We start from the raw sequence: 14,822 nt of genomic DNA, 5'->3' as shown, positions 1-14,822 counted from the left end.
GGGTTTGGAGGAAGAACAGCCCAGAGGTGATCTCGTTAGATCTCATCCAGGGTGAATCAGCACCGTGGCTTATCCCTGGAGAGGTTACCTTGGGCATTTGATCAGGATGGTGCCCATCAGGTTTCTTCCCTGTAAAGTGGCTGTTTTTCCCTTTCCATACTATCTTTTTTTTAATCCAGGCTAGCCCACCCTCCAGGATGGGGGACTGAAGCTTCACTTCCTGGAGGGGGGAGGGAGTATCTCTACGTGTATTAGAATTCTTCTGTAGGGAGATTTTGCCTTCTCCTTTATTTCTTAATTTGTTGAATCATATATAATAGAGAAAACTTTCCCTTTAAAAGATGGGAAAATAATAGCATGTTTGTATGGTGGTGGACATGGTCCAACAGAGAACAAACTATTGCGAGAGTTTCTTTAGTTCTTTTAACAAGTGTTGAACATTTTTTTCTCTGTTTGAGTTTCCACCAGGCCTTTGCTCATGCCATTTGAAACTTCACCTTTACCCAGAAGTTAGTTTCCTCGGGCAGGTTGGAGGTCAGAGGACCTCCTGTTGATGTCTGGGCACAGTTTTCGTAGATAGCCACACCCGGGCTGAGAACTCTTCAGAACCAGACGTGAGAGCTGGTCGCCCAGCAGAGCCTCTGGGTGCTTGTGGGAGGGGCCTCCTCTCCCCAGCCCTCACCGTTCCCACCTCCCCAGCTCCGAAGCCCATCAGAGCCCAGTGCAGGACAAGGAATTCCAGTGCTGGGGAAGAGCCCATGTTTTGCTTGGGTTAGGAAAGAGTGGACATCTGTCATGGGGAGGCATGGCAGCTCGAGCCCTGTGGAGGGGACTTTGGGGGCTGGTGATGACCGTGGGGGAGAATTCTGGGGAAGGAAGCTGCAGATGGAGCTTCTTGGCTCCAACTCAAAATCCGGAACAGTGGACTCTGTGTTTCTTCTGTCCCCACTTTGGGAGGATGGAGCTCCAAGGACACTGGCTGAGGCTCTGAGCCCTGTCTGGGGGCTCAGGAAAGAGGCAAGTCTGAGCACCCCCAGGCAGGGTAATGAGACAGGGAAGACCTCAGAGTTCCCAGTTAGAAACTCTGGTGGAATGGACACCTTAGGAGAGACGGCCCCAAGACAGGTTCTTGACCCCTGCTGGCCAACTTACCACCCCCAATCCCACCACTGTCTGCACTGCCCCGCCCCCCCCACCCCCCAATCCCTACACACGGAAACCTCTCATTTGGCCTCCAGCTGGGGAACTCCAGGCTCACACTCCGGGTCCCACAGGGTGTAGGGTGGTGGAAAGAGTGGTTGTGACAAAGGTGACATATCCTGGGAGGCAGAAATGATCTCCAGGCATGCATTTTGCAGAGGCTAGCAGTATGGTGTCTACATAGATCTACGTATCTGTAGATGAATCAATCCACACCCTGCCGTGCCACCTAGAAGAACTGTTACCAATTAAAGGAAGGTGGTAAATTCCCTCTCATTCAGAGACTACCTCTCTCTTCTCAACAAGCTGCCCACAGGTTTCTCATCAAGATAGCAGTTCATTGCACAGGGAAGGGAACTTACCATGTGGAAATTCCCACTTCCTCCTGAGAACAGTGCACACAGTGAGTGTTGACCTTGGTGAGTAAGAATCCCCTTGTCCTCCCCACCTCTGATGGCAGCTTTTCTCTTTGGAAGCCTACTTAAGTCTTACCCAAACTCTCCTCGCAAGTCTGAAAAAATGCCCAGAGGCAGACCTAGGGGTGAGAGTTGAAAGCAGGAATGACCTCATTGATCAGAGCAGATACCGCAGCTGCACTTTTTCCAGCCCTGGATCTTCTTCTGATGACAGCATTTTGGTTTTCCTTTAGGGCAGCAGCCCTCCCCCCCCCCACCCCACCCCCCACCCCGCTCTGTTCCTGTGTTCCTATGGGGTCAGGGGCACGTGGCCCAGTCCTGGCCCAGCACAGGACACCTCTCGAACCACAGAGATGGACGCGTGACCCACGCTGGGCTAGTCAGAGGCAGCTTTGGAGAGCAGCGCTGCTAGGCTGGAGTCTGGGGCACAGCTACCCGGGAATGAGGCGGACGCTGAGAAAAGGGAAAGCTGGGAGGTGGACAGAGTGCCGAAAGCATCCTTGCCCCTCGCTCTCCAGCCGGTCTTTTCAGTTACAGAACCAAGCAAATTCCCTTCCTTCCTTTTCTTCCTTCCTTCCTCCCCTCCAGGTGCCTTATTTTCCTCTCTCTTGGATAATCCATCAATATGCAAATATGCTATTATCTCCCCATATTTCAGAAAGTTTTCTCTGTTCTAAATGATTCTCTTTTCTCCCTCCCTCCCTCCCTCTGTGCCTCCTCCCCCATCCTTCTCTCTGTCTTTCTTTTCTCATTTTGGTTCAGTCCAGTTTGAGTTTGGTTTTTGTCTCTTGCACCAAAATTGTCCCAACAAATACCCCTCACACACCTGTTTAACCCCATTAACCCTGTTTGAAAAAGGCTTAAGCTCTGTATTTTTTTTTCAGGTGTCTCCAGGCTACTGAGCCATCCCAACCCACACCCTTTTGTTCCCCACAGTGTCAAATGAGAACGTATTTTTAAAACTGAACAGATGTATCTTTCTATTATATAATTAATACAAAATGTATTTGTTTAATTAGAGAAGAGAGGGGAGAGTACTCCCAGTTTAGCTCCTGTGAGCGTTTTAGCTTGTTTCCTCACCAGCGTTTCCCTGTGTGCATTCAGAGGGTGACGGTTCTAGTGCGTGTGACGCGTACCGCTATCGTCCTCACCGACATCACACAGCCACTGCCGCTAGCGTTCTTCCCCTCCTGTGGTCGTCCCAGTCTCCATTTTCAATGGCTTCCCTTTGGTGGAGGTAGAGTTCTTGTGAGACTGGAAAGGGAATGAATCACCTAAAACACTGTAAACCCACTTGTTTAGGTGGGAGCTGTTACTGCCATGAACCACTCTTTCACTGTTTCCAGGAACCTAGCCCTCATCGTCTGGAGTTTGATTCTGAGTCCCTCCCCTGGGGATTGTGATTTGCTAGATCTGGGGTGGGTTCCAGGAATTTGTGTTTCTAAGCAGTGGCCAGGTGATGCCAATGCTGTGGGTCTCGCCATGTAGAAATCACCTGGGGGCCAAACTGTGTTTGCTCTTCAGGTGATTCGTAGGCATATTCAAGCCCGAGAAGCCCAGAGGTGGACGAGTCCTAATGCTGTTTAACCATCACATACCAAACACTAATTCATGCACCTGTGGGTTTCTAAAGCTTGTATTTTTCTTGGGAGCCAAGTTCCCAAAGGGCATATGACCTACAGCTTTAGGCCTAAAGCCCCTGCAAACCCCAGTTTCCCACAACCTGAAAAGCAGCAACATTACTGGCAGGTTTCTTTCACTCTTCTAATTTTCATTCATTTGGTTAGAGGCAAAGGGGCAGGTTTCGGGGCATCGGGGTCACCAATATGCTTTCTTCTTCCTTGAGTGTCGGGGCCTATGTCAGGGGACGCTATGCTGAGGAACACCTGGCTTCTGTCCTCTAGAGATGACAGCCGATAGAATGAGGAACACAAAATAAACAGATGTGACATGACCTGCGAAAGAGCGAGGATGGAGGAAACCCACAGAAGGGGCACTTGGAACCCAGAGAAGGGGCACTTGGCTGGCCTTAAAGTGCAGGACTCTGAGCTGAGTAAGAGCCGGCAGTTAGCCAGGCAAAGGAAAGTGGGAATGTCATCTGTAGCCAAAGGAAACACAAAGGCAGGGGGAAGGAGCTGGGGACTGCCCTCGGGCTGTTCAGGTGGGATAAAGAAATGGAGCTGGAGGGCGAGGTGAGGCAGGTGCAGGGGAGGTCCGGAAACTCACACCTCTGGTCCTCGAGCCCAGTGTGGGGACAGTGTAGGAACATCTGGGGATTTTCAAGAGGTCTTCTGAGTGAAATGAAGTGCTTTCTACAACTGATCACAATTTCACCTCCAAGGCAATGCATGTAGTCAGTGGTTCCCCAACTGACCACACGACCCCATACCTGGCCACCACACAACCCCATCCATAGCTCCTGCAGCTGGAACCACATCACTGTCTTCAGGACAATGCACTGTTGGTGTGGTAGCACTAGAGAGCCCGAAGAGCAGGGGATTGAATGCAATACGTGTGTATTTTCTCTGGAAAGCTGGCAGGGTTCCCATGGGGACGCCAGGGTCAAACTCAAGCTCTTCTGGCATTTGAATCCACCACCCTTGGCTGCAGGCCTGATGCCCAGCAGCGTCAGTGTCCCTGGGAACTTGTTAGAAACCCAGAGTAGGGCCTGCTCCAGATGTACTGCACCCCAGTCCACATCACAACAAATCCTCGAGTGATTGATTTGAGTACCTGTAGTTGAACAAGTTGCCTTATTATTCATTGCATCAAAGGCGACTGAACACCTTGAGGAACTGTGGGTCATCTCAGTATAAAGGTGCTTGAAAGGACTTATGGGACCTGGGCTTCACTTAGGTGAATTTGGGAAGAGCCCAAGAAAGGGGTTTGCTCTGCATTGGGTTCTGTCGTGAAGCAGGACAATTCCATGACTAAGAGGTATCTTAGTAAATGGCATCTATAGAGGAGGGCAGACCTGGTGGAGGCTCATGCTGCTGCGATTGGTAAGAAAGCAGCTGCCACTCATATCAGCCAGGAGAGGGAGATGTGTAGTATTTTGGTCGTTCTTGTCTTTGCTTCAACAAAGTTCTGAAGTGGGCTATTCTGACTGACTTTGTCGACAGGTGCAGAGTGGCCTTGTCTGATGTTAGTGTTCTTCGAGACTGTTCATGTCCAACAAGGGGACATCAAGGCCAGCTTCTAGCAAGTCTGAGACCTCGCTGAAAGTGTTGGGCCAGTTTACAGACATCAGGGGCTACTTTTGCCCTTCTCAACATTAAAGATTTAGAATCAATGATTTCATTTGTGGGTTCATATTTTTTAAGGTTGCCTCGTGGTTCGGTATGTGTTCCAGGGGCAGAACAGGAGAAAGCAGGGTGGAGAGTGCCTTTCCCAGCTCCCTGAAGTTTTTAGGAAACCCCTCCCAACCCTTGCTTTTCTACCTCATTGGCTGTCCCTAGTTCCGAGACAGCTGGGGAATCCAGTCTTCTCTGGGCATGTCTCTGCCCTTCCCCAACTCAGGTATCTGTGAAGGAAAAACTGGGTATGAAGCAGGCTACTGGCAGCTTCTCTCCGAGGGAGAAGCCTGGGCTCAGGGATGGGGAAATTCCAGGCTCTGACTTATGTCCAGATTTTATCTCCTCCTTATCAATATTTAACATTCTCAACATTCCCACAACCAGAATTGGCCGGAACCTTTAGAGTGAGAAAGAATGAGCCTGTCTCCAAGGTTATTCTTGTAAGGTAGAATTTGCTTCTTCATGTTTTCCAAACCACTGGCTCAGACTGGTCTAAATACGCAAGTCAGAACTGCCCCGTGGCCACAGGTGGGGAGGTGTTGGAACCACAGAAGGGTCTGTTAGAAGGTTGGTCCCCTCCTCAGGGAGGGTAAACAGCGGGAAGAGGACTACCTAAAACCAGATGTCAGAGCTGACAAGAAGGCAGCACGCCTTCCCTTTTACTCCATAAACCAGCACAACAGCTGGGCACCCCGAAGGCCACCAGCCTGTGTGTACAGTGCGGTTACACTGGTGCCCAATTCACAGGCCCCCCCACCCCCGCCACACAGGTACCATCTCTGGTAGGACTTCACTCCCTGCAGAGTGTCACCCAGTCACTTTCCGGAAGTCGTCAAAGGGACCCCTCACATGAACTCCACTTACAGCCTGCCAGTTGCCAGGGTCATTGCCTCATTTCACAAGATACCAGGCCTTGTGCTAGAAAAATGATTCAGGTGCCAGTGTGAGAGACCAGCACTGAATATATGGAGCAGAGAGCTTACTGGGGAAAGACTCATAGTTATCTAATAAATACATAATTATAACTGGAAATGCTACAATTAAAAAAAAAAAAACCTGAGAGTGACCAACAGGAGATAGGGCATTTCTCAAAAATGGCCTGAGCATCAGATGTGTTTGCACTTCAGGCACAACCGCTGCTCTTTCTGCAGGAACCAGCTTCCCCTTTACATGCCCATGACTCACTCCTCACTTGCTTCAGACTTGGTGCCAACGTCACCTTCTCAGTGACGCCTTCCCTGACACCCGCTTCCACCGACTCCCTAGTTCCTGTCCTCGCTCTGTTTGCTCCGTAGTTTTGCCACCTAGCATCTCACGTATCGGCTCATTGACTGTCTTTCCTCCCCTCCACTGAAACTCGGTTCCATGAGATCAGGGGCTTTTGTCTGGTTTGTCACTGCTGTGTCTCCAGTGCTGACAGCACTGTGTGACGGGCTTCAGTGAGTGCGCGGAGTGAGCGCAGACAGTCAGGGCGACTCCTGGAGCCTCGAGGAGGAGCTTGTCTCTCCTCTTTGGGAAGCTGATGAAGCCAGTGTGAAGGTGATTTGATTTGTGTCTTATCACGCTCCTCTGGCTGCTATTCTGGGCAGAGTGGCTCGGAAAAAGTCAAGCGTTGAGGTGGGGGAGGAGAACAAAGTGGAAGACTGTGGTAGTCTCCGAGACAGAGAAAACAGTGGGTGGATGGGACAGCTGGAGGAGGCGCTGGAGGAAAGTGGGCAGCTCCAGGGACATTTGGGAAGTGGACGTGACAAGACTTTCACTTGTGCCGAGTGGGATGGGTGTGGGAAGGAGTGGAACTCAAGCCCCGGAATTCAGCAGCTTGGAAGGAAGGAAGATGGAGGGAAGACTAAGGGGGGCGGCGGGGGAGAGTCAGGAGTTCCCCTTGGGATGGGCTTTCCTCTCATGCGCTGCCCCCGAATTCACAGCCCTCAAGCTTGGGCTGCAGTCCCAGTGCTGCCACTGGGACAGTGCCCTCCCAGGGAAGGCCGGTGGCCCTGTGGCATAGGGCCCTGATACCTGACCGGCAGCCAGTCCCCGTGGAGCCAGGCGATGCTGGATTCCGTTCAGAGGAGGGCAGTGTGTCCACCCCTATCTTTGGGCCCCGCTCTGCCTACGCCTGTCGGATCCTCACCCTTCTGAGGTCCAGAGCCTCAGCCTAGTCTTTGGGGACAGAAGGGGAGCAGAAGCGGCAGTGCCTGCACTGTGCCTTCCTCTCTCTCTGTACCGTCTCCTGCTCCACCACACCTGTTTGGCTCCACTGACCAGAAAGACCGTTGCACATGTCCCCAGGGACGAGAGGCAAACATTTAATTAGTGAGCACAGCAAACACACAGCCAGCTTAGCCCATCAGCTTCCCTCCACCAACCAGCTGGAAGGAGCAGGGAGAACCGGCTGAGCGTCAAAGCCTCCCACAGCCCTGAGCCCGGCACGTGAGAGACACTCCCAAGGCTCTGCCCCCAGGTGCAGGGGCACCAAGAGGGGCCTCTGTCGAGCCCCAGGTGCTGCACAATGGAGTCCAGGCCTCCAAAGGTTTGCCTGTTCTTGCTTCCTCCACTTTCTTTTCCACCCCTGCCTCCTGTTCCCCAGATAAGCTCTGATCCCATCCCTACTTGTCCTCCCCGCGCGAGTTCCTCCAGGAAGGCACCCGGGGCTCCTTGTCCTTCTTTGTCTGTGATTCTTCTCCCCACTCTTTGGTGTCTGGATCTTTATTTCAGCACTGGGGTGGTGGGCAAGCAGACTTTGCAGCAGACAAAATGTGCACTGCGGTCCCGCCTGCCGCTGTGTGACCTTGGACAAGGAACTTAACTTCCCAGCGCCCCCTTCATAAATGGGGATACTAATGTCTACGGGAGAGGCTGCTGGGAGGATTGGCTGAAACCCTGTTTGCAAAGTGCTCAGTTGGGTGTTGGGTGTGGCAGCGGTCAGTGGTGACAAGTCTCCCTGATACCCCACATCACACCAGGCGCTCAGTAGGGCGCGCAGTAAGTGGACTAACTGGGCTGAACCTCCGTCTTCAGTTGCCCCCAGTGGGTCGTGCACTAGGGCCCTCGTTCCCATTTTTTTATGGACGTGTCTCATATCTGCAGGACTGGAAAAGCACAAAGCTCATCTCTCATGTCCTCAGTAAGGACACGGTGGGTCAAGTTCACAGATTAGTACAGAGGCTGGGTCCCCCTCAAGTGGTAGAGAGAACATTTCTCACAAAAAACGTTCACTGTTCATGCAACCCTTTTCCTCATAGGCATCCTTGTAGCAAGAGCAGCCTTTGAGGCAACCCTCTGCCTCAAAGACAGGTTCTCGAAACATTCTTGGGAGATATCTGAGACTGCATGTGACCTGTTGCCATGCCTGGGGCTCTGTCACAGAGCAGTGAGTCCCCCTGGCACGCAGTCATCATGGCAGTCCCCTGTGCATCCTGTCCTGCGCTCCAGGGCTGCACCAGCTGCTTTCTATGTATGTGTCTTGTGTCATTCCCATGACCACCCCATTCCACAGGTGAGGAAACCGTGGCTTGGCAAAGTTAAGTCCTTTGTTCAAGGTCACACAGCTGGTAAGTAGCAGACCCACGATGTCTACGCTGTTTGTCCTATCCCAGCCCACAGTCCTGCCACTGGGCCACCCCCTTTTGGAACCGGGCAAGCTCTGACCTCGCATTGGAGAGTCCAGCTCAGAGTCAGGTGATAGGGTCTGGAACCTCCACTTTCTAAAGGTGGCAAGGGGGGAGGGTTGGAGACAAAAGGCCACCCTCCCACTGCCCGGGCAAGGGGTTTTGGGTGGGGACCAAAATACACTAGAGAATGAAGAAAATTATTTTTTACATTTATAGCTAACCAGAATCCCTCTTGCAGCAATTTGTATGTCCGTTTCCCCTAAGTCAGGCGACTCTTGAGCATGAGAAATGTATTCAGCCGTTTGAAGAGTGCTATTTAACCTATTACAAAGAACAAGTCTTTTGCATACGAGGATTTTCTGGAGGTCACGTGTCATTTTCACTTTCACCCATTAAAATCGAAGCTTACATTCAGCAGTGAGAAAGCTTCGCTGCTCGGGGCGGCCAGCTGCCCGACAAGAGGTCATTGCTCTCTGGCAGGGGGAGACCAGCTCAGCGAGCCGCAGCCCTGGGCTCAAACCTGAACTTATTTTGGAAGAAAGAAAGACTTTTGTGAAAAGGTCACAATGAGCCAACAGTAAAAACACAATGAGCCACGTCTGTCACGGTCGTGACTTGCTGTGGGCTTGGGAGTGGGAGGCAGCATGTTCTGTGCGCTGCGCTGCGAGGTGGTGAGGGACCCGGGGTGGGGGAGGAGGCGGAGGAAATGGAGTCCCAGGCTGGGTGGAGCCCAAGGCCTGGAGGAGACCCCTTCCCACATCTGCTTGCCTCATAAGGGATCCCTCACTCCCAGCTCTGCCAGGTGGAAACCAAAGCAGCCCTGGCCAGGAGCCTGAGCCAGGGCTTACCTGGGAGGGGCATCTGCTAAGCTCTTCGAACCAAATGCGAAAACTGCTACTTTAATAACCATAAATTCTTAGAGCAGGTCCCCCCAGGACCCTGGCTACCATGTCAGTGGAATCACTTTTCAGTTTACTGGATACAGAGGAGACCCGGTGCCCGGGCCCAAGCAGAGGGTGTGTGTGTGTGTGTGTGTGTGTGTGTGTGGGCGCGCGCACGCGCGCGAATGCGCGTGTGCGTGCACGCCTACATTTTTCAGGTTATTTGCATCACACATATCTTTTTGCAGATACCAGACAAACAGGAAGTTTCAGAACCTAAGCCATTTCCTTTTGCTATGAATCAGCAGCCTCTTTTTTCTCAGACAGAAATGATGAAAATCACAGGGTAGATAACATTGGCAGGTGAAGTGTAGGAGAGGAGCACAAAGATCTCAAAAGTTGCCTTCTTTGTGGGGGGAAGGGTGGCTTCCCTGGACACCTGCCCCCTACCTGCACTTCTCAGGTCATGGGTCACCACACACCCAGTTTCCTAGATTGCTTCGAGAGATGTTTGGATGCTGACCCTGAACACATTTAAAAACCAGTCTCTCACCACACAACATAGGTACCACCAGTGCTGAGAACCAGACCCAGCCAGCAGGCCAGGGGAACCCCTGCCTCCTGGTTAGTCCAGGGTTGTGTCCCAAACAGGCACTGCAGAGTCACAAGTGCCCCCCTGGACTGGGGACCAGAATACCTTGGACTAGACTCCCCATTGTGCCAGAGAAGCAGGGAGCGAACTGCTTTCCCCTCTGATCCTCAGTTTCCCTATCAGTTAACTGGGGCTGATAGTGGCTCCCTGCTGGTTCGGGGCTAGAAGCACAGGGAAAAGGTGGGGCGTTAAGTCAGCGAAGAAAAGCACAGGCATTGAAGTCAGATATCTGAGTTTCAAACCCAGCTCCACGGTGTCCTGCCTATGAGACATGGGGCAAATTACCTAACTCTCCTGAGACTTAATTTGTAAAATGGAGATAAGAATATCTATCTATCTAGAGGGTTAAATTAGGTCATCACTTAGCACCAAGCACAGTGTGTGGCTCACAGCAAATTCTCCACAAAATGTAGCAGTTTTCCCACCGCCTCTTCTCCCTCCTCCTTTCCCCCGCCCACCCAATACCAACAGACCTGTGGGGTGGGGACCACTGCTGATCTTCGCTGGTGAGGGCCCAGCACCTGGCTTGGCCTGTAGTAATAAGACAATAAATCTGCTGAATGTTCCTGTTTCCTAGCAGGTGCTGAGGAAATATACCCATACAAAATAAATTTACATGAAAGACACAGACCAAAGCATGCCTTTTCTGTTTGTGAAATTCCTAGAAGGGGAGCAATGCAGAATTATGATCGCTCGCATCATGGGCTTGGATGGCGGTCAGATCCAGGGAGTCCTTGAATTGCTTTCTACCTTACTTCCCTGATCTTGATAGTGGGCACAACAGTAGTAGCCCACCCACACTGGGTTGTTGCAAAGTTCAATGAGATATGCGTGCAAAACACTTAACAAAGCACGCTGCGCATAATAAATATGTGGAGGAATGTGTCAGATTAATCCCAGCCCCATGCCCCTGGAAGACCTGACTTTTTTCCGAAAGGATAAGGCTGGGGACTGGCATGTCTCTTGCCTCCTTTCTCTTGGTCCTCTCCTTCCTAACAGTGTCCTTTTCCCTCCTAAGAACTAGTGGTCTTTTCTTGGTGAGGAATGAGTTGGTGCTTCCCAAGCCTGGCTTCCCTCACCCCCGTGGGACTCCTGCAGAGGACAGTGAGCCATACCCCAGTGACCTCACATCGCCACCGGAAGTGCAGGGGTACAGGAGGCAAGGCTCTACTAGGAAGACAGCACACTCCCCCAGGTATTTACTCTGGGACATAGTGCTCAGCTCCCTCCTTATGCCATCTGTGCCACAGTCATTCTCACTGGTCACTCCTCCGAGAGTAAGTCTGGGACCCAGTGGACGCACAGGCTAAGAGCCAAGGTCTGGAGCCAGACGGTCCAGCTTCGCCTCCAGGCTCTGCACATACAAGCTGTCTGACCCCAGGCAGCTCTGTTACTGTCTCTTGACCTCAATTTCCCAATCTGTGAAACGAGGAGCAATGCGAGCACCCAGGACTAATACTAAAAACATTTAATCAACTTTGGCACTAACCTATGAAATGAATGCCAGCCAGTATCTGCTACAGGCAAGCCTGTTAAGTATTAGCTAATTTCTACTGCGGAGGTTGTTATGGCTCCCAGCACACTGTAAACACCCTAAACACTAGCCACCACTTTTACTATGTTTATGTTAGCTCATGTCATGCAGTTCCTTGCACAGCCTCCAGTGGAGGGACAACATTCAGAGAAGTGGGGGCTCTAGACAGACCCAGGCTTGGTTTTCCCCTCTCAGGCCCTCTTGCCTCTCTGCTCATCAGCAAGTCACAGAGGTGCTGGGGAGAGGATAGGGCCTTTGTCTACCTGCCCAACGCAAATCAGAGTGCCTCCCCCTGCTGCCCATGGGCTGGGAGCTGTGTACCCCATGAACACTCTCTGCAAATCTTCATCACAGCAACTTAAGGGCCAAATTCCTGGTGGCACAGTCCCTGAGTATGTATTTATAGTACAACCTGAACCGGTGTGTGGCTAACATGTCCCACACTGGGGCCCCTGTGTTGTCTGGAACAATCTAGAGATGTTTATTGGGCACATAACGCTGAACGGCTCCCACATACCACTGAACAGCTCCGTGTCAGGGGCCAGGGGCGCTTCGCCTCATGGTACTCCTTGGACCAGCTTTTCAAAAAGGTTCCCAGGGTATGTGGAGCAGGGAGGCAGCCATCCACAGCACCAGGAAAGTCAAGGGCACCAGGCCCAGCTGTGCAGAGATCCAGGTTATCTCAGTCCCCAGGGAGGCCTGCTGGTGTCCACATCTGTTCACGCCAGGACAGCCCACCGCCTGAGACCTCCTGCCTGGGCTTTGACTGCCTGCTGGGCCCCCTGCCGTGAGGACTCAGAGCAGCCAACGCTCCCTAGTCCATCTGCATGTGTATGGGGCTGCATATTTACGAGGTCCTCTCCTATCACCTCATAAAAGATGCTCCTGCTGGAGCAAGGGAGGAAGCCGGCCAGGGAGGGAGAGGACTGGACCTCAGAGCACTGGTTCCAGGAGTGCAACCTACGCAGTGCCTGCCCTCCACCTCCAACTAGCCCAGGTGAGCTTTCTGGTAACTGTTTTATCACAGGACTCTGCTTTTTCAGCACTGCAGTCTTCATGAATAGAACCCAGCAGGAATTCGCCCGTGGGTTTTTTGAGCATCTGTCAATATGTCTGTGTATATTGATATTAACAATATAACATAACATTGTAAATGTAAAGCCACCATTTCTTGTCTGTAAACTATGCTTCTATCTCTAGCAGATTAATATATTCTCTCCTCTGATGTCTAATTTGTCAAAACCCCATGAAGGAATTATAATTCCTTCGTCAATAATTATATAATAATTACTATAGCAATACTTACTATAATAATTATACTTTCACTTAAAATTAACTATCAATAATAAAATAAATTTTATTTTAATAAATAATCATTTATTAAACTTTCTCAACATGCAAGGCATGGTGCTCATGGTTCTTTAACTAACATCTCATTGCTTCCTCCTCGAAGCCCATAAAGTAAGTGCTATTATCACCCCATTTCACAGATGGGTAAAGGGAGACCAGGGATTCCAGCCCAGATGTGCTGCCCCAGAGTCTGTGAGCTTTCCCCACACTATCTGGCTTCTCTTCTCAGCCCTGCTTCTTCTCACTGGCCTCTTATGGCGGGGTGGGCGGGGAGTCAAGTACCAGGGGGCTGAAGAACCTTTAGTGGGTATGGGTACGAGTGTGGGCAGCTGAATGGGCCCCTCCAGTGCAGCATGCCCAGCAGGCCAGAATTCTGGGGGCTGGCTGGCTTCCCAATGCCTCCCTGCCAGTCAGTACGGACACTATAACTCCCTCATTAGCACAAAGGAAATAATCTGGGTGATGTACTCAGCTGCACTGCCCGCTCCGATTAGCCGCTCTTGGGATCAGGTTTACCTGGGGAGCTGGAATTAGAGGGCAGAGGACTGAAGACCATTAGCAGAAAGTACAGACTTCCCATTTACTTCCTGCCTCCCCTCTCCAGCTTCCCCTTTTACTAACGCCTTAATTTGAATTTGGATGTTTTGTGTTTTAATGTGAGTGCCTCAATTGTTCCGGGCATTTGCAGCTCTTTCAATAAGAGTAGGAGAACTCCCAAGGACAAAGGTCCAGCAGCCAACCTCTCACCTCTCCCATCCTGCGCGTCTCTGCCTCTCGGTACTTCCCGCTCTCCACCCTGGGTGTCTGTGCAGACCTGCCAGGCTGGGATTCCGAGCAGAAGGCCTGGTTCACACCCTCTCCCATCAGAGGGGGAATTCTATGGCCTTCAGGACTGGTTAGAACTCAGGTCCTGTTGTGTGTAAACAGTTTAGAGTGTCAATACATTGGAAAGTAAAATTTTGGAATAATTCTGGGCTATAGTTGTACTCATTGTATGCACATTACTAAACTCTTGAATTTTAAAATATTTCCTTTCTTGCTCTTCCTGAATATTGTTTTCCTGATTGAATTGTCCCTTCCTCTTCTTGACAAACATACCTCTACTTTGGAAAATCACCTTATTTTATTAGTTCAACAAGGCAGGATGCAGCCTGTCTGTGTAATGCCTAAGTAAATATTTATTAAATAAATATTTTGGAGAAAAGTACCTTGTTTTTTTCCCTCCAGTTTGAACACGTCTTTCCACTGAGTTAGTCTTTACAGATATGTACCCATGTGTGTCATTGGAATGCCATTAACATACAATTTAACACCTACTTAAATGTACTATTTTCTTCTCTGGTCACACAGTCTTGGAGGAGATAAGGGTGTGACCCTGGGATTCTGAGCCCCCACATCTCAGGCCTTTCTCACAAAGTCTGCAGCCTGTTGCTGCTGCTGTTAGGGGCTTTCTCACACTTTCCCTTTGGGCCTCACATGGGGCCAGCTGACCCTGACCCACTGAAGACCTCTGCGCTCACCAGGGTGCCTTTCGGGAACCAGTTTATAGAGGAGCCCTGGCAGCTTGGGCCACTGGGACTGCATTCCTCCTAAGCTGATGGAAGTTTTCATTTTTTTTCAATTTATTTATTTTTATTGAGGTAACATTGGTTAACAACATTCTGTAAATTTCAGGTATGCAAGGTTATAATTTGGTATATGTATACTCGATTGCATGCTTGATAGGTGACTCAAAACTTGGAAAATAATGGTTAATAAGCTTAGTCATCAATACATGTGAAAGCTATTGTTCCAGGAACTGAAGGTGTGACCCACCCTGACCCCAGGAGACCATAAGCAGTTCCACCTGTGAGCCTCAGAAGGCTTGCAAGCAACTCAAGAT

Source organism: Sturnira hondurensis, unplaced genomic scaffold (genome assembly GCF_014824575.4).
Source record: "Sturnira hondurensis isolate 20B ecotype Veracruz unplaced genomic scaffold, ASM1482457v3 Scaffold0006413, whole genome shotgun sequence".
NCBI classification, from domain to species: Eukaryota; Metazoa; Chordata; class Mammalia; order Chiroptera; family Phyllostomidae; genus Sturnira; species Sturnira hondurensis.
The sequence above is the reverse complement of the archived record's forward strand: the minus strand, read 5'-3'. Positions refer to the sequence as shown.